The 22,565-nt window shown below is 44.8% G+C and overlaps 1 long non-coding RNA gene across 1 annotated transcript in view; it reads right to left on the bottom strand.

The window, feature by feature from the left end:
* Positions 1–1,625: 1,625 nt before the first annotated feature.
* Positions 1,626–22,565, bottom strand: part of LOC144819633 (uncharacterized) — a 92,776-nt gene continuing 71,836 nt past the window's right edge. Inside the window, exons 2-3 of the long non-coding RNA XR_013607487.1 lie at positions 2,100–2,288; positions 1,626–1,708 (exon numbers count right to left, since the gene is read on the bottom strand). This is a non-coding gene — a long non-coding RNA (uncharacterized LOC144819633). The remainder of the gene's footprint in view (positions 1,709–2,099; positions 2,289–22,565) is intronic.

Here is a 22,565-nt window from a genome sequence, read left to right as displayed (position 1 = left end):
GGTAGGTCATGTCCAGTTTTGAGTCTAGCGTGATGCCTAGTGATTTGACAGAACCGGTGTGAAGACTCGGGGATCAAACTGAGCTGATTGCTGTAAAGTGATGGGCTCTGGGTGCTATAGTATAACTGTGTAAGTGGTGTTAGTATGTGTTTATACTATACAGGGAGTGCGAAGCGAGCTACTCATCCCTACTGGTCTGAAGATTAAGGGATTATACCGTGAGCCCATTACTGTTAAGTGATGTGATCTGGGCGGTGCAGCCTACCTGTGGAAGTAGTGTTGGTTTGCGTTTATACAATACAGGGAGTGGCAAGCGAACTACTCACGCCTACCAGTCTCAAGACTCGTGGATGAAACCATGAGCTCATTGTTGTAAAGTCATGTGTTTTGTGTAGTATTCTAATGCAAGTCATAGTAGAATGTTAGTATGTAATGTTGCTTTGCTGTCTGCTCCTGTAGGTGGCTGTTTTAGCTGTCATGTTTTCTTGCAATACATGTACTTTTCAGATCCACTGCTGGCTGCCTCTTCAGTACATACATTTGGTGACGAGTGGGAGTAGTTAAAAAATAAGGCGGCACTCACCAACATTTTGAGCTTGCTTGCGTTGTGCTGAAGACCCGTTTTCTTCGTGAAGCTGTCTTTACTCATCCCAGGGTTGTTGGCTCATTGAACTTTGTCATGTGACCTCTGGTAGGATTTATATTTTTAGATTTTGGGCTTCCTCTGCCTTTTCAGTACACTCTGGTCGCTGTACTACACGTGAGCAAGTAGTCTTAGTATGCGTTTATACTAATTTTGTCGTTATGCAGTAACCAACGCATCATGGTCCTAGGAAGCGCCACCTCCCAGGCGCAGCTCATACGATGTCCCAGGGTATGCATCCACCGGACAATTATGTTTGCTATCAGAGGGCGGGTGCATGGATCCACCCTGTGATAGCCAATCCTTGTTTGTCTCTTTGAGACGAGAGGAAGAAAACTTTGTATCGCTTTAATAGAGCGGATTCGGATGGTAAACATGGAGAAAAAAAATTAAGTGGGGTCTCACCTGCTCATTTCAATGAGCCCCCTGGTGGGTAATGTTCCGAGGCCAATCCTATTATTATATTGCAGGGTCTCTGCAGGACTGGGGACCTTAATCTCACATGTAAATTAGGCGCGGGAGGGCATAGAGACCTTTTGCAGTCTAGGGGATCGCCACCCTCCCGGGTATTGTTTACTAATTGTTTGGGGGGCTTCGAGGCCAACTGAAGTCCGGTGATCGTCACCCTACGGGTCTTTACTTAAATATGCAGGGTGGGCTTCGCCAGTCCCTGAAGCGTCGGTGGTCCTAGGCAGTGCCTTATTGGTTCTGTAATCACACAGGCAGTACTCTTGGTGTTATTAAGCGATACACTCATAGAACCCTTGCAGTTGTAGAATTACCCAGGCTTCATTTATGTAATAGTCTGTTGGTTTATTTTTGGTAGGTGCACCGCAAAATTACAAATGTTTTCCCTTATAACCTCCTATAAACAGAAGATTTTCACAATAAACTACAGACAAGTGTTGTCAGAAAAAGAAGACGTATACACTCACTTATTTATAGGTAAAAAAAATAACCTTTATTAAAACAACACAAATAAATGGAAACGCAACTTTATTACAACAAACAATACTATAACATGAAATTAGTGGGTGGGACTCCTCCGGAAGCAGCGTACAAAACCTGCAAGACAAAAAAGAAACATAAGTATGTGTGCCATGTCCAAGAGAAAAAGAAAGGTAGTCAGAATGAGAGATAGATAGTGAGAATGGGACAGAGAGGGAGTGGGTGGAAGGGAGAAGGGGAGGGAGAGTCAAAAGAACAGAGGCCTACTGCACCCAGCCCTCACCGTTCACCTCCCATCACCTGGGTGTCTGGGATGCTAGGGTCCACGAGAAAGAGTGCGGTACAGCAAGTCTTTAAAATGAAACAGATATAAAGGAGGCCAGAGATTACATTATTATCTACGGCAACATCCTTGCCTGCACCTGTGCACCCAGGGTGCTGCACCCCATCCCCTTCCCCCACACTGTGCTCAATTGCAGCTCCTGCGCACCGAGTCTTCACTGCTCACCTGCCACCACTGGTGTGTCCAACGACGTCCCGGTGCAAGCTCCAAGTCCGGGGTGCCTCTCAGGGTGGCACAGCAGGTCTCACATTGGGGACGGTGTCTTGATACCACAATGGAAGGCGTCAGAATGCCCAGGGCATCATCACGGGGTGAGCACCCACTCCACCCATTTTGCCACAACCAATTCAGTGTCTGAAAGGGTGAAAAAATATAATGGTGGAAACGTCTGGATGTTAAATGAATGTTTATTTGAAGCTTAATAGAGAACACCAGTTGAGTGCATCCTTCCTTCTTGAAGTACGATCTACCAACTGTTAGTGGTAATCGTGGTTCAAAGAGGAGTTGGAGTGCACGAGAATACACAAGGTTAATTAATAATATGTTATGGCAACATTCACATACAAAGGAACAGATTGCATGTTAGAAGCATAATGTGCGTGTGTAATGCAGTAGTGCAAGCCTGTGTGCATGTACACTTAGTAATCAGCTCACTACAGTGCCCCAAAACCCAACGCCATGTGTCTGTAGGGCAGCGCTGCCCGCTGGCTCAGACCTACAGTACGGTCCAGCAGGTCCTTAAAATGAGACAGAGATGGGACTGAATCAGGTCTGAGATCACAACATTACACAGGCCAACATCGCTTGTTTTTACCTGCGCATCCAGGCTGATGCACCCCACCCCTCCCCGCACACTGCGCTCAACAACACGTGTCTGTAGGGCAGCACTACCCGCTGGCTCAGGCCTACTGTATGGTCCAGCCGGTCCTTAAAATGAGACAGAGATGTGACTAAATGAGGTCAGAAATCACATCATGACACAGGCCAACATCGCTTGTTTGTACCTGCGCACCCAGGCTGATGCACCCCACCCCTTCCGCAGCACTGCGCTCAACAACACGTGTCTGTAGGGCAGCGCTAACCGCCGGCTCAGGCCTACAGTATGGTCCAGCAGGTCCTTAAAATGAGACAGAGATGTGACTGAATGAGGTCAGAGATCACATCATTACACACTGCAACATCGCTTGTTTGTACCTGCGCACCCAGGCTGATGCACCCCACCCCTCCCGCAGCCCTGCGCTGAACACGTTTCTGTAGGGCAGCGCTGCTCGCTGGCTCAGGCCTACAGTACGGTCCAGCAGTTCCTTAAAATGAGACAGAGATGTGACTGAATGAGGTCAGAGATCACATCATTACGCACTTCAGCATCGCTTGTTCGCACCTGCGCAGCCAGGCTGATGCCTCCCACCCGCATGCAGCAACGTGCTCAATTGCAGCTCTTATGCACCCAGGCCCCACTGCTCACCTGCTGTCATTATTGTGTGTCCAAACACGGCGGGCAGCAGTGATCACAATTCAGATGCAGTGTTGATTGCAGGATGGTGTACACCTCAAGGATCCCTTTCAAAACACGACATCCAGTAGGTTTCAAAATTCATATTCAGTGTTGATTGTCAGGATGGTGTACACCTCATGAATCCCTTTTTTTTTTTTAAACATTTTTATTGAGTAAGCATAGAACGTGGAACATACATTGTAGCAGTCATGACAACAAGGGCACAACATCAATCTGGTCAATCAGGTAGTGTGTTGCCGCTACAGCTGAGCAATAAATCATAAATTGTCAGATTAGATATAGAAATGCACAGGTAAGTAAATATAACAGTCATTGGTTCAGGCAATTAGGCCTCGCCTTACACATATAGCTCGATCAAACATTTCTAGTTCTGGTGCGGAGAGTTAAGCACCGTTACCCCATCCCACCCCGACTCATTCCTCGATTTCTTCCTCATCTGAGTCCGATTGAGCGTCTTCCTGCAATGGTTCACAAATCTCCCCCCTGAACACATTCCACAGGGTCCAGATCTTGTTCCACCTACGTGAGCTCGCTCTTGCCTCATAGACCGCCCTCTCTATGATCATTATCATATCCATATTCTTACACCATTGCGCTCACGTGGGAAGATCTGCTGCGCCCCACTTTTGAGCTAAATCTCTTTTTGCTACAAGCATGCCTACTGTAGCCCAAATTCGACCGTATCTGGTGAGATCATTAGGCTCCCATATGTTTAATAGACATTTGCGTGCTTCAGGCAGTACAGATATTTCCAGTGTCTGGGAGATGGTACGCATTACTTGCCGCCAATACTCGACTATATAGGGACATTCCCACATAGTATGCAGAAACGTTCCCTCCTCCCCGCACCCACGGAGGCAGTAGGGGTGTTGAGCCTGGTGTATCTTGCGTAGGGTGGTTCTCTTGTAGTACACCCGGTGCAAAATTTTGAGCTGCACTAGGCGGAACCTAGCCGAGATGCCCACCTCCTTCGGGGAAGCCAGTGCCTCATTCCACTCTGAATCATTCATGTCCCCTATTTCAGCACCCCATTTCTCTCTCAATTGTAAGGTAGGGTCAGGCAGGTTATTTATCAATTTGCGATATGTGAGGGATGTAGTGCGCTGTGTCATGTAGTCTGTAAGAAGGCGGTCCTCAGGGACTTCGGAGTCCTCTGGTATGGCTGCAAGCAGGGCATGCCTAATTTTCACATATCTATATGTTTCTGTCGCCCCTAAGTCATATTGTTGAACTATCGAACAGGTCTTTAGGCTCCTGTTACTATACTGGAAGGTGGTGGTACTGGGCAAAGGCAGTCTTTATTTGGCCTTCATTGACCTGAAGACTGCCTTTGACCTGGTACCTAGGGAGGAACTTTGGAGGGTGCTTCACGGTTTAGGGATGCCCCCGTATATACTAAACCTCCTTATCAACCTGCACACCAACACCTATGCCCAGGTTAGATGGGGGCTGAACGGGGAAAAGACCGATAAGATCAGGGTCGAGAGGGGAGTAAGGCAGGGTTGTGTCCTGGCCCCTACCCTATTCTCCCTCTATATTAACGGGGTGGTAGATCATCTACTCGGCGAACCAGCAGACGCTCCCACCTTGGGAGGAGTAAAAATTCCAACTTTGCTGTTCGCCGACGACACCCTCCTCATCTCTAAAACCCCCCAAGGTCTCCAGACACTTCTGAACCGCTTTCAGGACTTTTGTACCACTAAGGGCCTTGTCATCAACGTGGATAAGACTAAGTACCTAGTTATGCATCCACCACGCAAACTTGGTCGCCCTCCCATTCTGAACTCCATACCCCTAGAAAGAGTGGCGGAATTCGATTACCTGGGAATTCGACTTAACGACGCGATGAGTTGGACCGCCCACATCAATAAAATGACAATGGCCCACAAAAGGGTGGGGGGGGCCCTTCTCAAGGAGTTCAACAACTCATCAAAACATTGTGTTGCCCCTCTACTAGATATATACAAAGCACGTGCGGTCCCTGCGTCACTTTATGGAGCCGAACTGTGGGGCTTGGGCAAAGTGGACTCACTGAGCAAGGCCGAAAATAAATTCATCAAAGATCTCCTTGCCATTCCATCGAGTAGCCCGGCCATCCCAGTGCTCATGGACACTGGCTGCAAAACTATAAGGGACCAGGCTCGGCTTCGACCCCTCTTGCTTTGGGCACGTTTGTGGAGGGTCCCGGAGCTAAAATCTTATGCCAATGGTCTAGCTGAGGTGATGCACTCCGACGGTTGGCATAGCATCAAATGGCTGAAGGACATTAAACATCTTCTAGGGGACTTAGGCCTGGACTCCTGCTGGCATAGCCACTCCGCTCCTCCGAAGGAGACCTTAAAAAAACTTTTTTGGGAGTGGGTTTGTGTGAAGCGCTTGAGAAGCCAGCAGCACTGCAAAACCACCGCAGCTTTTCTGCTGTTAAAAGACGTTGCCATCTACGAGCCGTACATGGACATAATATCAGTTGCCATGGATAGGTCCTTGTACATCAAATTTCGGTTAGGAACCCTACCCTTGGCCGACTTTTGCTCCAGGTGGAATAAATCCCAGCCCACATCATGCTTCTGTGCTCTTTGTCGTGATAAACCAGAGACGGTGCCACACTTTCTTTTTGAATGCCCGGACTATGGTCGCCCCAGATCACGTTGGCTTGGTCCTATCTGCAGAGAACTGGGTACCCGTCAGCACTCCGTTGCACTCCGGATTCTTTTAACCAACACAGCCCCTCCTATCGTTTGTGCTGTTGCTAAGTTTTTAAAATGGGCTTGGTTGATTAGACTTAGAAGACTGTCCATATCAATTTAATTCTTTTTTTAATTAATTTATGCTGATCTAACGTGTTTTATTCTTATACTATTGTACAGTCATACTTTTTTTCGACATGCTGTTTTTATCTTTTGTACTGCTTTTATGATATGTGCATATCGAAATAAAGCATCAATCAATCAATCATATTGTTGCTGCAGCTGGGCAAAGGGAACAACCGTTCCCTTGTCCCATAGGTCTCCTACTGTTGAGATACCGATGTTATCCCATTGTGTGAAACCCTTACTGTGTCTTAATCGCCCCAAGGCTCTAGTGTCCCAAAGTGGGGTGAGTTTCGTGATTTTGCCTTTCCATCCTAATTTGGCCTGTGCCGCATGCCACAATGTTCCCGTGAGTTTAGTGGGTCCCACCAACTTCGTTGCTAATCTTTTCTCATATAGGGCTGCGAGCATACTATTGGTACCCAACTGTGCCCTGTCCGCCCTGTACGCTGGGTCCTCATGGGGTGCATGAATCCATTGGTTAATGGTTTTCAGCTGCGCCGCCCAATAATACAACTGTAAATTCGGCAGTGCAATCCCCCCTTCGTACCAGCTCCTGTTCATTTTTGCGTGTGCAATGTGTGCTGGGCGATTATTCCATAGTAGATTGGACACCAGTGCGGCCACCTGCCTAAAATATCTCTGAGGTATCGGGTAAGGTGCATTGTCGAAAGAGGAAAGAAATCTCGGCAAGGCCATCATTTTATAAAGTGCCGCTCTGCCCAGCAGCGTCAATGGTAACGTCGCTCAATGTTGTACATCGTGTCTCAAGCGGTCTAATGGCGGTTTCAAATTTTTCTCGAAAAATTCAGCCAGGCCCCCTGTGACATGTATGCCAAGGTACTTAAAGGAGGTCCCGGCAAGTCGTAGAGGGCAGTCAGTACCAAGAACGGGAGCCGGTCCCCGCAGGACATATAGCTCCGATTTTAACCAGTTAATGGTATAGCCAGAGGTCTTCCCCTGCCTATCACACAGTGTTAGGAGTTCCGGTATGCTGTGTTCTAGGTCCGTCAAGTATACGAGCATATCGTCTGCATAGAGGGAAAGACGATCCTCCCATCCCTCCGTCCACGTGATCCCTTTCAGTAAGGGGGTAGCACGTATCAGTGTAGCTAGGGGTTCTAGCACTAACGCGAAGAGTAGCGGCGACAAGGGGCATCCCTGACGCGTCCCTCGTGACAATGGGAACGTATGGGATATGTGGCCGTTCGCCACGACCTGGGCAACTGGGTTGGTGTATAACAAATGAACCCATGCTATAAAATTCAGACCAAATCCCATGTGTGCCAAGACTTTGAAGAGATACTGCCATTCCACCATATCGAAGGCCATTTTCGCATTGAGTGCCAAGATGACCGCTGAAGCAGAGTATGACGGTGCTCTGGCAAGCACACCATGCACTCGCCTTAGGATGAGCGCAGTGTTTCTATGGGGCATAAAGCCCGACTGATCTGGATGGATCAGTTGCGGGAGGTGGGAGATCAGCCTGTTGGCTAGGAGTTTTGCCAAAATTTTGGCTTCCGCGTTGAGAAGAGAGATTGGGCGATAGGACGTACAGTCCGTCGGTGGTTTTCCGGGTTTTGGGATCATCACAATCATAGCGGTCCATTGGTCTAGCGGGAGCTCGGCCTTAGTCCGACTTTCAATGTACATTGCCAGTAAGGGTCCACTGAGTTTTTCGGACATAATTTTATACCATTCTATTGGGATGCCGTTGGGACCCAGTGCTTTCCCTGACCGAATCGCGTGTATAGCATGGTGTATCTCCTCCTCAGTAATATCCCACCTCCAGCTCCGCGGCCGCCTCCGGTGTTAATGTTCTCGTTTCGATGTGGCTAAGTGAGGTTCGTGCTGCGTCTGCCGTCACTTCCCTATCTGGGGTGTAAACCTCCTCATAGTGTTCTGCGAGGGTTTGCACTATCTCTTCCGGGCGTGTGTGGGCAGTCCCCTCCTTAGTGTGTAACTGTTGTATTCCCCTGGTGCTACCCCCTCTTTTGTCCAACCAGGCCAGCATCTTACCTGCCTTGTCTCCTACGTCATATATCTTATGTGTGGTTGCTGTAATATTTTCAACTGTCTGCTGTTTTAGATGCTCCCTGTACTGCTGCTGACGCGCATGTAGGGTGTGGGCCGTGTCTGGTGTAGGATCCGCCGTATGGGCCGCAGTTGCTGCCTTCAACGCCAGTTCTAACTCAGTGAGCTCATGTTGTCGCTCGCGCTTGTGTCCCGTAATGGATGTTATGCCCTGTCCCCTGAGTACAGTCTTGTATGCTTCCCAGAGAATAGTGGGGGAGTCCACCGACGTCTTGTTTTTGGCGAAGTAGTGTTTGGTCATGTTTCTGAGTTCCTTTTTAATTTTAGGGACCTGAGGTAGGTTGCGTGGATGGGATAAATCCTTCTACGTGACTTCTCCTGGGTGGAGAGCGTTAGTAGTATTGGGGAGTGATCAGATATCCCCCGGGGGTGGATTTCTACCCTGTCGACCTGTTGTAGGCCATTCCCTAACGTTAGGAAGTAGTCTATCCACGATAGACTGTTGTGCACTGTGGAGTGGTAAGTGTATTGGCGCACGGTGGGGTGCGTGTGTCTCCATATGTCTATTAGCCCCAAAGCCTCCATGAAGCTCTGGAAATGGGAGGGTCCAGGTGCTTGGGCCCGTACCGGGAATCTGTCCACTGAGGCATCCGCCGTTGCGTTGAAGTCACCTCCAATGATGACATCGCCCGGCGGCAGAGTCAGGAGAAATTCCCCCAGTGCTGGCAGCGTTACCGAGTGGAGTGTCGGCAGGATATATACTGATACCATGGATAAAGGCCTCCCTTCCCACTGCCCCTGAATCGCTGCGAAACAACCCTGCTCATCGATTTTAGTATGGAGGATGAGGAACGGGAGGATTTTTTGACCAGGATACCCGTCCCCCTGGATCCCGAAGTGAATTCTGAATGTACCGCCATTTTGTAACCCCTCCTATCTAAAGCCCTGCACGCCCCTCCTGTGAGGTGTGTTTCTTGGAGAAAGACTAATACGGGTCCCTGCCTCTTCACAGCCTGTATTACCAATCCCCTCTTAATCTTGTCCCCTAACCCTCTCACGTTCCAAGTCATCATTCGGAGGGGTGCATCCGGTGCTCTCAGCGGCACACCATCATGTGCAGTAGATTGTGAGGTGGACATTGCTGCGTTCACGAGCGTTGCTGTGCCAGGATTGTCCCCAGTGCATTGTAGGCTGTGCGCCCCAACAGCCCGAACAGTGTGTGCGTCTAGTGTCATGTCCCGCTACTACACGCAAAACCAAAAAAACAAGAACAACCCCTCCTCTCTCCCCCCTCCATGCTTCCCTGCTCAACGGGCTTCGAACCGCCCGCCCCCCCAACTTAGCAGAGTGCTTTACCCATCCCTCATTTTCTTACTTGCTCAGAACAGCCAGACCCCTGACTCATGGCACAAGGCCACTATTGTAGTCTTTAGAAAAAAAGAAAAAACAGAGCTCAGCCCTTCTTCCTATCACCCGATTTCTCTAATCTGTGCTGATAGCAACATTTATGCTAAAATCATTGCACTCAGGCTAGGAAAGGTCATTGTCTCCCTGGTTTCTACCCGCCAGAATGGATTTATACCCGGCCGCGACACATCTGACCATGTTAGGTGGGGAATAGCACTATTCGATTGGGCCCAGGTCTGCAGACAACCTTTGGTAATGATCCTGTTGGACGCCGAAAAGGCGTTCAACAGGGTCTCCTGGGGCTTTCTATGGCTGTTGCTAAAAATGAAGGGATTCCCATGGGAGTTCATTACAGCCATTCAAGCCTTATATATCTCTCCAGAGGCCTCGGTCCGTATCTCCGGTCAAGAGTCATGCTCCTTCTCTATCAGCTATATATATTGAACAATATCCCAACTGGTATGATTAGAGGACAAATAGTAAGGATATGAAAACATTATCCATGGAGACACAAGGAGACTCTATGCATTCATTGTAAGTGCTAAAAGCATCAATTTAATCCAATTTTCTTTTTGGGGGATAGGACAGAGAAAATTATTACAGTTAATATCAGCACTGCAATTGTGGATACAAAATTTTACATTGACCCAAGTATGTACAAGGTGCACGAGTGAAAAGGTGAGTGACACTACGGCGACGCAAGTGACAAAAAAGAGATCAGCGGGGATGGCGCAAAAGTGTTCAGTGCAACAATATTTACAGTGACTTCGGACATAGGGGTTTCTAAACACTTTCAAAAATTGATTTTGTTTGTCATTTTCACAGAAAACCGCTATGCAGGAAGCGCCTAAAATCAGGCTGAAGGGTCGACGGCGTTTCGATCCGTACAGTTTAGGATCATCTTCAGGACTAGATGTAAGGCTGGGGCGTTGGGTCATTAAATTACCAGCAATAAATTTCTATGTGCGTGTGAGGAGTCCCGGTCTCATATGATCCAAGGGCCAAGCCGATAGGGAAATGGTTGGCGGGTACGGGAACCGGTCCAGAAGTGATCGGATCTGTGGTAGGAATAAATCTCAAGTCAAGCAGCAGGTCGAGCGAGTGAATCGCGGAACCCGTCAAGGGTGCCCCTCCTATCAGCTCCTATTCTCAATTTATATTGACCCTTAACTTGGACAACGATTTACGGATTCAGGCTGTGGCGTGGCTTATAAAACACTAGCCTACACAGATGATGTTGCCATCTTCACTAAGGATATCTGCTCTGCTCTCCCAGCAGTCTATGTTTTAGCCAAGCAATTTGGTGCAGTCTCGGGATCTAGGCTTAATGTCGATAAAACCCAAGTTATACATTCAGGCTACTTAAAACCAGAAGGGTTCCCAATAGCCCCAGTAGCAACCTATCTCGGGGTGAAGATCACATCATCTGTAGAGCACATACCAGAAATCAATATGCTACCAATGATTAAAGATGTGAATCAGACCCTGGAGAGACTTGCATCTCTCACTCCACGGACGCTCTAACGTCATACAAATTTCTTTATTTCCTAAATTTGTATACCTATTTAGGACTATCCCCATTGTATTCCCAGTGCACTGTATTTCTAGTGCAGAAAGGGTTTGTACGAGATTCTTGTGGGGTTATCATAAAGCCAGAAGGGCATGTAAATGGCTAATACTACTTGGGGAAGATGCTCGCAACTGTTTAGTTAGGAATGTTGAACCAAGCTACTATAAGAAGAATCTTTGAAACTCCACTTGGGGAAGATGCTCGCAACTGTTTAGTTAGGAATGTTGAACCAAGCTACTATAAGAAGATTACATTTAAAGTCATTCAATCCGCCTATTCAGACTGGAAAAAAATTGACGGCGATTCGGCATATCGAATATTAATGTTCACACCCCCCTGCTGTCATATGGTCTTTTGCCTCCAATTTTTTAAGACTCGATAACTTTCAGCTGGGTTAGTTTAGGAATTAAGGTACTCTGCGATTTCTTTTCTGAGGGCCAAATTTCTTCTTTTTTCTGACCTTCAAGATAAATATGGGCTACCTACCAGGCATTTTTTGAAGTTCTTACAAATCAGGAGCTACTGGGTTAAGCATGTAACACTAGGAGTGGACACGTTTGTGAAAATTCCTTTGGTGGGGATTATTGAGAAAAGATCTCTTATTGGGCTAATATATCAGACACTAATCTCTGGCCTGCCCGATGACTTAACCATCCAAAATGATAGGTGGGACAGGAAATTTAGAAAAGAGGGTACTGATTTGGCAGTTTCATTGGAACTGGCCAATCAGACTTTAATAACTGGTAGTTTGAGGGCCCAACATTACAAGTCAACTTTTGATTTATATTATACCCCTGATAAAATCTGGAGATGGTCTAGTAGCCGAGGTAACTCATGTAGCAGATGTGGTACCTTGGCGGCTGACACAATCCATATGTTTTTCTCTTGCTCCAAACTGGCCAAATACCTACAAGATATTGAATCATTTCTTGTCCAGATTAGTGGTAAAATATTGACGCTAACACCCACCTTAGTGATCTTGGGGGTCGATCAGTCGCAAAATGTGGTAGTTCAGAATAAAGCTGAAGTTGGCTTCTTGTTTATTGCTTATTGCTATGTCCATCCTTAGAGCGGTTATCACTTCTCAATGGATCAGTCCTGACTCCCCCACATTTATAAATTGGAGGGCTTGGCTGCTGGCCATGTACAATATGGAATCAGCCTTGTATAAATTAGAAGGACGTAGAAGATGTGAAATGGGTGTGAAAATCTGGGCCCCAATCACGGATTGGATGAATCTTCTTTCTTCTTTCTTTTTGGTTTGTTTGCTCTTTTTCTTTCTCTCTATTACATTTCGAGACAGCCCTCTCTCTATATTCTTCGCTTCAGTTCCTGCTTCTTTTTTATCTTTTTTTGGGCCATTTTGTCTTAAATGTTTTGTTAGCTTCAACCTGTTTTGCCATAACTTCTGCATGTAAGACGCTTTGAATAATCTTTTTAATAAAAAATGAAAAAAAAGGAAACTTGAGACAAAGCTACAGGTCGAACGGGTGAACGGAATTACCCCAAATTTGGCAGGGAGAAAGGTCTTGGTCTACAAAGCACGCTTTTGTTTATTTGGTGTAAATACGTTCAGTAGTTTTTGAGAAATATCGAAATTTACAAATATCGATATTTGGGAATTCTGCCATCTGATTGGCTGAGGCGTTACGAGCAAAAGCTTGCTGCTGATTGGCTGTGAGCGGTGTGAGCGGTTGCAACTAGGAAGTGTTGGTCACCATTTTGTGATTCCGTTGAAGCGAGTAAGGGGAAAAAAGGGAGAAAAAAGTGGGAAAGCGGAGTGTAGGAGCGCTGTGAGGTTTGTAGGATGGTAGGGTGTGATATAGAGGGAGTGTGAAGAGAAGTATTTACCCCTACTGGTGTGAAAGTGCTGTTTTGCCCACTGTGAGATTGTGCTGAGGTGAGGTGCCAGTACACTCTGGGATGAAACCGTGCGCTTAAATTGTGAGCTGAGTGGCTTGTAGCATACTGGCCGAAGTTAAGTATTTACCCATACCGATGTGAAAGTGCTGTTTTGCCCACTGTGAGATGGTGCGGAGGTGAGGTGCCGGTACACTCGGGGATGAAAGAGTGTGCCTAAGCTGTGAGTTGAGTGCTCAATAGTATACTGGCAGAAGCAAAGTATTTACCCTTACCGGTGTGAACGTGCTGTTTTGTCTAGAGTGAGATGGTGCAGTGGTGAGGTTCCGCTAAACTCGGGGATGAAACCGTGCATCTAAACTGTGAGCTGAGTGCTGTATAGTGATGTGCTCTGGGCGCCTTAGCATAGTGGGCACTGTAGCATATCTGTGCAGGTGGTGTTAGTATTCATATAGCGGTAGTGGGAAGCAAAGTACTTAGTGGTACCGGTATGAAGACTTGGGGATGAAACTGTGAGTGTAAATCATGAGTTTATTGCTGTGAAATGATGTGCTGTGGGCGCTGTAGAATACTGGCCGCTGTAGCATACCTGTGTAAGTAGTGTTAGTGTGCGTTTATTCTATAGAGGAAGTGGGAAACAAACTACTTCCATATTGGTCTGAAGAGTCGAATGTAGTGTTTTAGGAAGCAGGAATAAAGGATTAATCTTGAAGAATATAATGCAGAATGTTGCAATGCCAGAGAAGGAAAATGGTAAAATGAGTTGTGTCTAAGAAAGTGGTTGTGTTTAATAAAGGGATGGAGTTTGAAAATTATGTAGAAAGTGTCTTTATTTAAGTGCCATAACTTGACCCACTGGTGCAAGAGCTAAGGTATCCAGCTGATGCAAAGTTGAACCACTTCTGCTGTATTCAAACGTAAACTCCGGCATCGGTGAATTGTATATTACATGTTACACTTGCATGTGAAATAAACAGTAGCTATTACACTTGAATGACTCTACATTCTATAAGGAAAATAAAGGTAGGATACGATTTCCACATGTATTGTTTAAGAAAAGAAAGAAATAAAAAAGAAATTGCAAAATGTAGTCATCAAACTTTTTAGGTACCTTGGCAGTGCTTTTTTGTAACAGAAAATGATCATCAGTAGAATAGTTAGCAATCAGTTGTACAGAAGAATCAATGTGGTGCGTGTCAGAATTGGTACTAGTTCTACCCACATTGGAACTTTGAGGATGAATACAAACATTTCGCTTCTGAGAAGCACATTCGGTACCTTTGTAATCAAACCATACATTATTGTCTTCAGCTGTTTCAAAAAAACATTCTTGTGTAGAGAGCTAAGGCATCGAGCTGAGACAAACTCCAACTGCTTCTGCTGTAGTCAAATCGAAGCTCCTGCATCAGTGAATTGCACATTATATGTTACAGTTCTATGTGACCTACAGAATAGCTATAAGACATGAATAAGTAAATTGTAGAATGAAACTAAAGGTAGTTTACGATTACCACACTGTGCCAACCAGCTCCTAAACAAAGTCGTCTTTTTATATTTTTATCATGAGGTTCTGAGCAGAGGCTGACTTTGAGTAAAATTGTGTGAAAGGGCTTTGTGAATAACAAGCAGGTAGAGAGCTGTGTGCACAAAGAATAGTCATGGTATCTAAATGGGTGTCGGGTTGTGGTTAATTTTGGAAGTAAATAGCGTATTTGCATAGGCCGTACATCACCGATTCCTGGTTAGAGTGGAGACGTAAGGGGCAATAATGAAGTTAGAGTTCAAATGTCTGAGTATACTTCGAAAGTTATAATATCAAAGTAGTAAGATTGAAGTGTATTATAAAAAATTTAAAGGAAAAAGTCAAAAAAGATGGAAAAAAATCCATTCAAGAATAATGTGAGTTTCTTACAAGTCTTGGAGATTCCAGTCCAGAAGTTCTTCAGAGGCTTGAGATGGGTAATGTTCCAATAGGCTATTGTTGCCATCGTGTGAGAAAAGCGAAGCGATCCAATTCATATCCTCGAAGGGACAGTAATGTTCCTCGAATGTTGGCGCTGTAATTTGGATGAGCAGGCAATCTGCGATGTTGTTAAAGGGTGCACATTGCAGGAGAACTTTCGCGGCTGCGCAGAAATCCCATTCCGCTGCGATTCCTTTTTGCATTGCATTCGCCATTTCTCCACTGCCAGAACAATCACGTTCATGGTTTTCAAGATACTCCATTACCTGTTGGATATCAGGAGCGATTGTTGAGATATTGGCAAGGCATACATCCATTCGCCAGTCTAATGGGCAAGTTTTGCAATCAAACAATGGTTGAATGCATATTGCATAAGTGTAGATAATTGTTATGTTGTAGCTAGTTCCGATAATAGATAGAGGCAGGTAGCCGAAAAGTTTTTCCGTTTTTTTACAGTATTGTTGTAGCTTGGCGTAGAGGCGTATTCTGTCTGACATAGTTGTTACCATAGAGAGCGTAGCCATTTCTTGAAGTAGAATTAGTAGTAGGATGGCCGCAAAGAGGGCGAGAATTATGGGCACTGTTCCTGTTATTCCAGAGATGATCGAATGAATGTCTGAATGTAGTCTGGTATTAAAAGAAGAACAGTTTGAAAGCGTGTTAGAAGGCTGTAGGAGACCGCGTTAAAAAGTGTGCCAGACCTTGAGTGTGACATGTGTTGAAAATTGTGTAACAATTCGCGAAGTGTAATTGGCGGATTTTATTTAAAAGAGAGTGTATTTTATTTGAAGTTCATGGTATCTGCAGTCGATACATTTGTTTTGCAGAAGTGAGGGAGACTTCTGTTCTGAACAAAGGTGCTTTTAGTTTGGTTTGTTTCTTGAAATGTGTTTTCAAACTAGGAATTGAAGGCCAAGTTGAAGTTTGGGAGTTAGTTTGTGTGGGGGGGAATAAATATTGCAACAGGAAGTTACTGTGTTTGAAACAGTAAGGACATGCGGTATGCCATCTCACATTCCATTGGAGTGTATGTTATTGAGAAGCAGATAACTGTCGTTAGAAAGCTGTGTGAATGCTGGTGTGATTGTGGGTGTTGGCGTCCTTTTAAGAAAGGATGCAAAATTGGAGGCTGTAAGCTTAGAAGTGCTGTGTAGTTGGACATTCTTGGATAGTAATGAATGACTGCCATTGTGGTCGCACTATTCACCTGTGAGAAAAACTTCTGCATGCTCTTTAAGACAGCGATATGTAAATGAGATAAACCACTGCTCGTGAATAAACGCGCTACCTTATGTAATGACATTCAACATGACAAACAACATGTGCACGTAGCAGACACAATGACACTACATACTGTGGGAACCGTGGCTGGCCATGTATACAAACTAAACATGGCATGGTACCTCTGCCTCACAATGCTGAATGCGGGGAGAGATGGGAGCAACGTATGTGCGAAGGTGACAAGTAATTCTCGATTATAAAAGTATATAATGCAAAGTCTTGAGGGGATGTGCCAGACAGAATTGAGTATGCAGAGCACAGACATGTACATGTCAACATACACTGATGGTCTATTGAGTGAAGTGGACAGTGGACACAAACATTGTAGTACAGTCAGTAGGGAAGATTATGGAATAGTAGCGCGTACATGCCTCCTCCCTCCCCCTGCAAATTTTTAGGGACGTGGGCTGGCTCGGCGTTCGCAAGGCCAGCGTAGGGGTATGAATAATAGGCATGTTTCTTTGTGTGTGGTTCTGTTCCGGATTGGCGAACGTGTCTGCCAGGTCTGCGCAGCTTACACCGCCACGCGTCTGACCCTGTGAGCAAAGCTGGGTGCGTGTATGATGCTCTCAGCCTGCTGGTACTCAGAAACCGTCATGGCCGCTGTGACGCATATATGCCCCACAGTTCACCTTTTGACACCGCTGTACGTGAAAGAGGGCCTACCACGTGCTGGTGGAAGCTCCTGGGCCAAGGTCTGCGAGCTCGGAAGGCTCCTGAGATTAACGCGGGCTACCGCGACACAGGCACACAGCGCCCAGTCTGAGGCCCAGGAGTGTGGAGTGCTCTGTATACTACTAACATAGTAGTCTGACAGGTACCGACAGTGGAACGGTGTTTTGATACCATAGTGGGCGATGCTAGAACTATATCTGAGGGTGGAGATGAAGGTACTCTTTTCGACCAGGTGCAAACAACTCTGGGTCCCAACAGTGGAACGGTGTCTTGATCCCATAATGGATGATGTCCGATATTACCTGCTGCTGCTTTTCAAAGAACTCCCTCCGTTGAGGTGCATCACACTCTGTGCTTACGTGACTAACTGCTGTACAGGATTATTGGGCTTTGTTGACTGTAGTTTCTGGACTATAATGCAGTACAGCAGGTCTGAACAATGAAACGGGGTCTTGATTCTATAATTGAGGATGTCAGAAGGTAAAGTCTGTGATGATTTCGGTGTACCCCCTCCGATCAGGTGCAACCAACTCTAGGTTCGAACAGTGGAATGATGTATTGATCCACAATGGACTATGTTAGAACTGCATCTGAGAGTGGAGATGGAGATACTCCCTTTGACCAGCTGCAACGAACTCTGGGACCCTACAGTGGAACGGTGTCTTGATCCCATAATGGATGATGTTAGAACTGCATCTGAGAGTGGATATGAAGGTACTCCCTTTTACCAGGTGGAACCAACTCTAGGTTCCAACAGCGGAACGGTGTCTTGATTCCACAATGTAAGATGTCCAATATTACATTCTGCTTGATTTTTACAGAACTCCTTCCGTTGAGGTGGATTAGACTCTGTGCTTCTGTAGTTAACTGCTGCACATGATTATTAGGCATGGTTTATTGCAGTTGCTAGAGTACTCAGTGGTACAGCATGTTCGAACAGTGACACAAGGTCTTAATTCTATGATTAATGATGTCAAAAGTTAAAGTGCTTGATGATTTTTGTGTATAGCTTCTGATGAAGCGCAACCAATTCTAAAGTTACCAACAGTGGAATGGTGTCTTGATCCCTCAATGGACGATGTTAGAAGTGGATCTGAGAGTGGAGATGAAGGTACTCTCTTCGAGTAGGTGTAAGAAACTCTAGGTCCCAACAGAGGCACGGTGTCTTGATCACACAATGGACGATGTCCGATATTACCTGTTGCTGGTTTTTCACAGAACTCCCTCTGTTGAGGTGCATCAGATTCTGTGCTTCTGTATTTAAGTGCTTTACGTGGTTATTGGGCTTAGTTGACTGGCATCGCTGGAATACACCGCGGTAGAGCAGGTCCAAACACTGAAATGGGGTCTTAATTATATGATTGAGGATGTTAGAAGTTACAGGTTGTGATGATTTTTGTGTACCCCCTCCGATGAAGTGCAAGAAACTCTAGGTCCCAACAGTGGAATGGTGTCTTGATCCCACAATGGATAATGTTAGAACTGTATCTGAGAGTGGAGATGGAGGTATTCCCTTCTACCAGCTGCAACCAACTCTAGGTTCCAAAAGTAGAACGGTGTGTTGACTCCAAAATGGACGATGTTAGAACTGCATTGGAGAGTGGAGATTAAGGTACTCTCTTCGATCAGGTGCATCCAACTCTAAGTCCCAACTGTGGAACAGTGTCTTGATCCCACAATGGATGATGTCCGATATTACCTGCTGCTTGCTTTTCTCGGAAGTTCGTGTGTTGAGGTGCATCACAGTCTGTGCTTCTGTAGGTAACTGCTGCACATGATTATTGGGATTGGTTGATACTAGTCGGTGGAGTATACTGTGGTACAGGAGGTGCGAACAGTGAAATGGGGTCTTGATTTTATGATTGAGGATGTCATATGTTAAAGTCTGTGATGATATCTGTGTACCACCTCTGATCAGGTGCAACCAACTCACTGCTTTCGAATCCAACAGTATAAGGCTGTGAGTTGTGAATGACCACTGGATTTGGTCTAGACTGCGGTTGGCAGGGTTCACAATTTAGATTGAGTGGGGATTGTTTAACTACAGAATCCAGTAGTTAAGTAATTAAAACATCTATTGAAACATACACAATAATGTTTTAGTATACTTGCTTCAAGAAGTTTTTTTATATCAGTTATAGGTTTAGTAAAATGACCAAATTCATCTTGCAAGTCCAAAAGAACAGTGAATAGTTTAGACTGTGGAGAGATGAAATCCCAATTCAAATTGTTTTGATTTATTCATTGTAGAGTTCTCTATAATTTATGTTGTTTTATTTTGTAAAGAGGGAGTGAGAAAAAGTATTGATGGTTGTGTGTGTGAGTACTGCCTTTAATTAACAATGCAGACAGTAGTGTTCACAATTCAGATCAAGTTGCTATTGTAGATAATGCAGTCCTGTAAGAGAAGAGATTGCTGTAGTGTGTTCTGTCTGCACCACTTATACGCATCATTGCAGGCTCCCCACACATTTTCTTTGCTTCGCATATTGCAAACTGTAGAGCTCAAGTCAATGTTACGTGACTGTGGGTCCTTGCTGAACTCTCTCTCTGGCCTATACTGCAGACTTCATGTCCACATTTGACATCGAGTCGATATTGTAGATGATGCAGTCCTGTAGGAAAAGACATTGCCCCAGTGCCCTTTGTCTGCACCTCTCATATGCATCATTGCAGGCCCTGCACACGTTTTTTTTGCTTCATGTATTGCAAACTGTAGAGCTCAAGCAAATGCCAGGTGGCTGTGGGCTCTTGCTGACTGCTCTCTCTGTCCTACACTGCAGACAGCAGTGTTCACAATTGAGATCGAGTAGCTATTGTAGATGAAGTAGTCCTATTGGAAAAGACATTCCTCCAGTGCGTACTGTCTGCACCACTCACATGTATCATTGCAGGCTGTGCACACGTTTTGTTTGCTTTGCGTATTGCAAACTGTAGAGCTTAAGTCAATGCCACGTGGCCATGGGCCCTTGCTGAACGTTCTCTCTGGCCTATACTGCAGACTTCAGTGTTCACATTTGACATTGAGTCGGTATTGTGGATGATGCAGTCCTGTCGAAAAGACATTGCTCCAGTGTGCTTTGTTTGCACCACTCATACACATCATTGGAGTCTCTGCACATGTTTTCTTTGCTTTGCGTATTGCAAACTGTAGAGCTCAAGTCAATGCCACGTGGCTGTGGGCTCTTGCTGACCACTCTCTCTGGCCTACACTGCAGACAGCAGTGTTCACAATTGAGATCGAGTCGCTATTGTAGATGAGGTAGTCCTGTAGGAAAACATATTGCTCCAGTGTGTACTGTCTGCACCATGCATATGTATCATTGCAGGCTTTGCACACGCTTTTTTGTTGCTTCGCTGAAGACAAACTGGGTAGGTGAAGTCACCTTATGTACCTGTGGGTCCTTGCTGACCGTTCTCTGTGGCCTCCACTGCAGACAGCAGTGTTCATAACTCAGATTGAGTTGCTATTGAAGATGATGCAGTGTTGATGGCAACAGATATTGCTCCTAGTACGGCCTGTCCACAGCACGCATTATCGGTGGCTGTGCACATGCTGAATGCTTTTGATGTGGTTATGTGAGTGCTCTAGAACTGATGGAGCGTTTATGATATAATCTTTTTGTGTATTATTTCAGATATATTGATTGTGTGTCAGTATACCACAAGTTGTTGTTCTTTTATGATGGAATTATTTCTGTATTATTTCACATCTACTGTCCCTACCTTACTGCAGCATAAAATATTGATTCTTTTAATATTGAATCTCTTTGTGTGATCCAATGATTACTGTTGTAGTTGATGCTAGCAGCAACCATTCCCTGAAGGCTGGTTTACACTTACCGCACACACATCCAGCACAGACGTCACTGGATATGTCACCATGGTAATAAAAAGGAGTCGAGCGTAAGTGCCCGTATCCACTTCCACTATTTATCCCTGTCCGTGAGTTCATTATCTGTGCATGATACTGTCTCTGGGCCGTACTATATTACGTTGTGTTGTGTACAGCGTATGCAACCATGTTACCCGTAATGTAACTGTTAGGTGTATGGCTATCATAGGTGGGTGGCTACTTTACAGAGCATGAATATTGATGAAAATGATGGTTGCATGTTGTGTGTAGTGTAAGATATGTGTATATTGCAAAAAGGTTAGAACAAAGCTCTCTAAGCAGAAGAGGTGTGTCTCATGAAATGCAGAACAGATATTGACTAAAATGGGTGGCGTTTTCGAACTGTTACAATGGGAACTGTTATGAACTAATGAAATGCTTTATTTTATGGTCACATGGCAATCGCACAGCCAGTGCGCAATGAGACCGCACCATGTCATGAGTGATGTAATATGTGACGTCATCAGCAGTGCATTGCAGGCGCACAAGTTATAGTTAGCTCAACTAACTATAACAGGCGAATTTCTCTGGTTTTATATGAGTCAAATGTCCAACTAACTATAACGTCCCTGAAACCTATGTTTTTTTCAGTGTTTATATATATATATATACATATATATATATATATCAATGTAGCTCCTCCTCGATTCTCTAGGTGTCTCGAGCCACAGCCTCGCACACCAGCAAACAAGGGAGACGGACCACAAACGAATCAGCATAGATTGTTTATTCACAGAGATCAGCTACGCGTTTCAGGCAAGTTTTGCCCTTGATCACGCTGCAACATAGAAAAAGACGAAATGCTTTTTATGTGCATATGCAGTGTTAAAGAAACACCCCCTCACAATGACATCATGTATCATGTGATAGATAAACAGTGAAAAGATACTACCACTGAATGTTATAGCATTGTAAACAGCACATATTAATATTACTGGATAAATCCAAATGTTCTTTAAAAAACATAAGAAGGTATTTAAAATATAAACACACATCATAAGGCAAAAAAAGGGGGGGGAAAGGGGAGGGGAGAGAGAGATAAAATAACTGTATAAATACATTAAATCTCTTCTACAAAATGCCCTTGATGTTAAAGATGTGTCATTCAATATAGTCACCTTCTGATACACCTATGTCAATTCATAAGTTAACAATATGTGCAAAACATGCTCGAAGCAGCGATAGATAATAAAGTGCTAAGTGAGAGTGAAATATGTGCAAACAATGCGAGGAAAAAAGTGCAATACCATCTATCATATAAGAGATGAAAACATCACTATATAAGGAACTTCTCAGATCCCTGAGATCAGTAGACTGTATATAATCCATGAGTACAATTCATCTCTTAAAATTAAAATAGTCTAAAATTGTTTTCAAAAACTTCAAAAATCTTTATAAATTTTTTTTAAATCTTTAAAAACCCTTTTATTACAAGCCCAATAAATACACCTATACCGTAATGGAAAAAATGTATATACATACATATACAATCAATTATATACATATATACATCAGGATAATACTAAATAAATAGTCAAGAATTCATCCCATCAGTGAATACACAGTCAATACAAAAATATCCAGGAATAGACAAGAACCATGATCAGATATCTCATTTCA

This window comes from Lissotriton helveticus, chromosome 2_1 (genome assembly GCF_964261635.1).
Source record: "Lissotriton helveticus chromosome 2_1, aLisHel1.1, whole genome shotgun sequence".
In the NCBI taxonomy this organism is placed as follows: Eukaryota; Metazoa; Chordata; class Amphibia; order Caudata; family Salamandridae; genus Lissotriton; species Lissotriton helveticus.
Note: the sequence above shows the minus strand (reverse complement) of the source record. Positions and strands in the feature narration are given on the sequence as shown.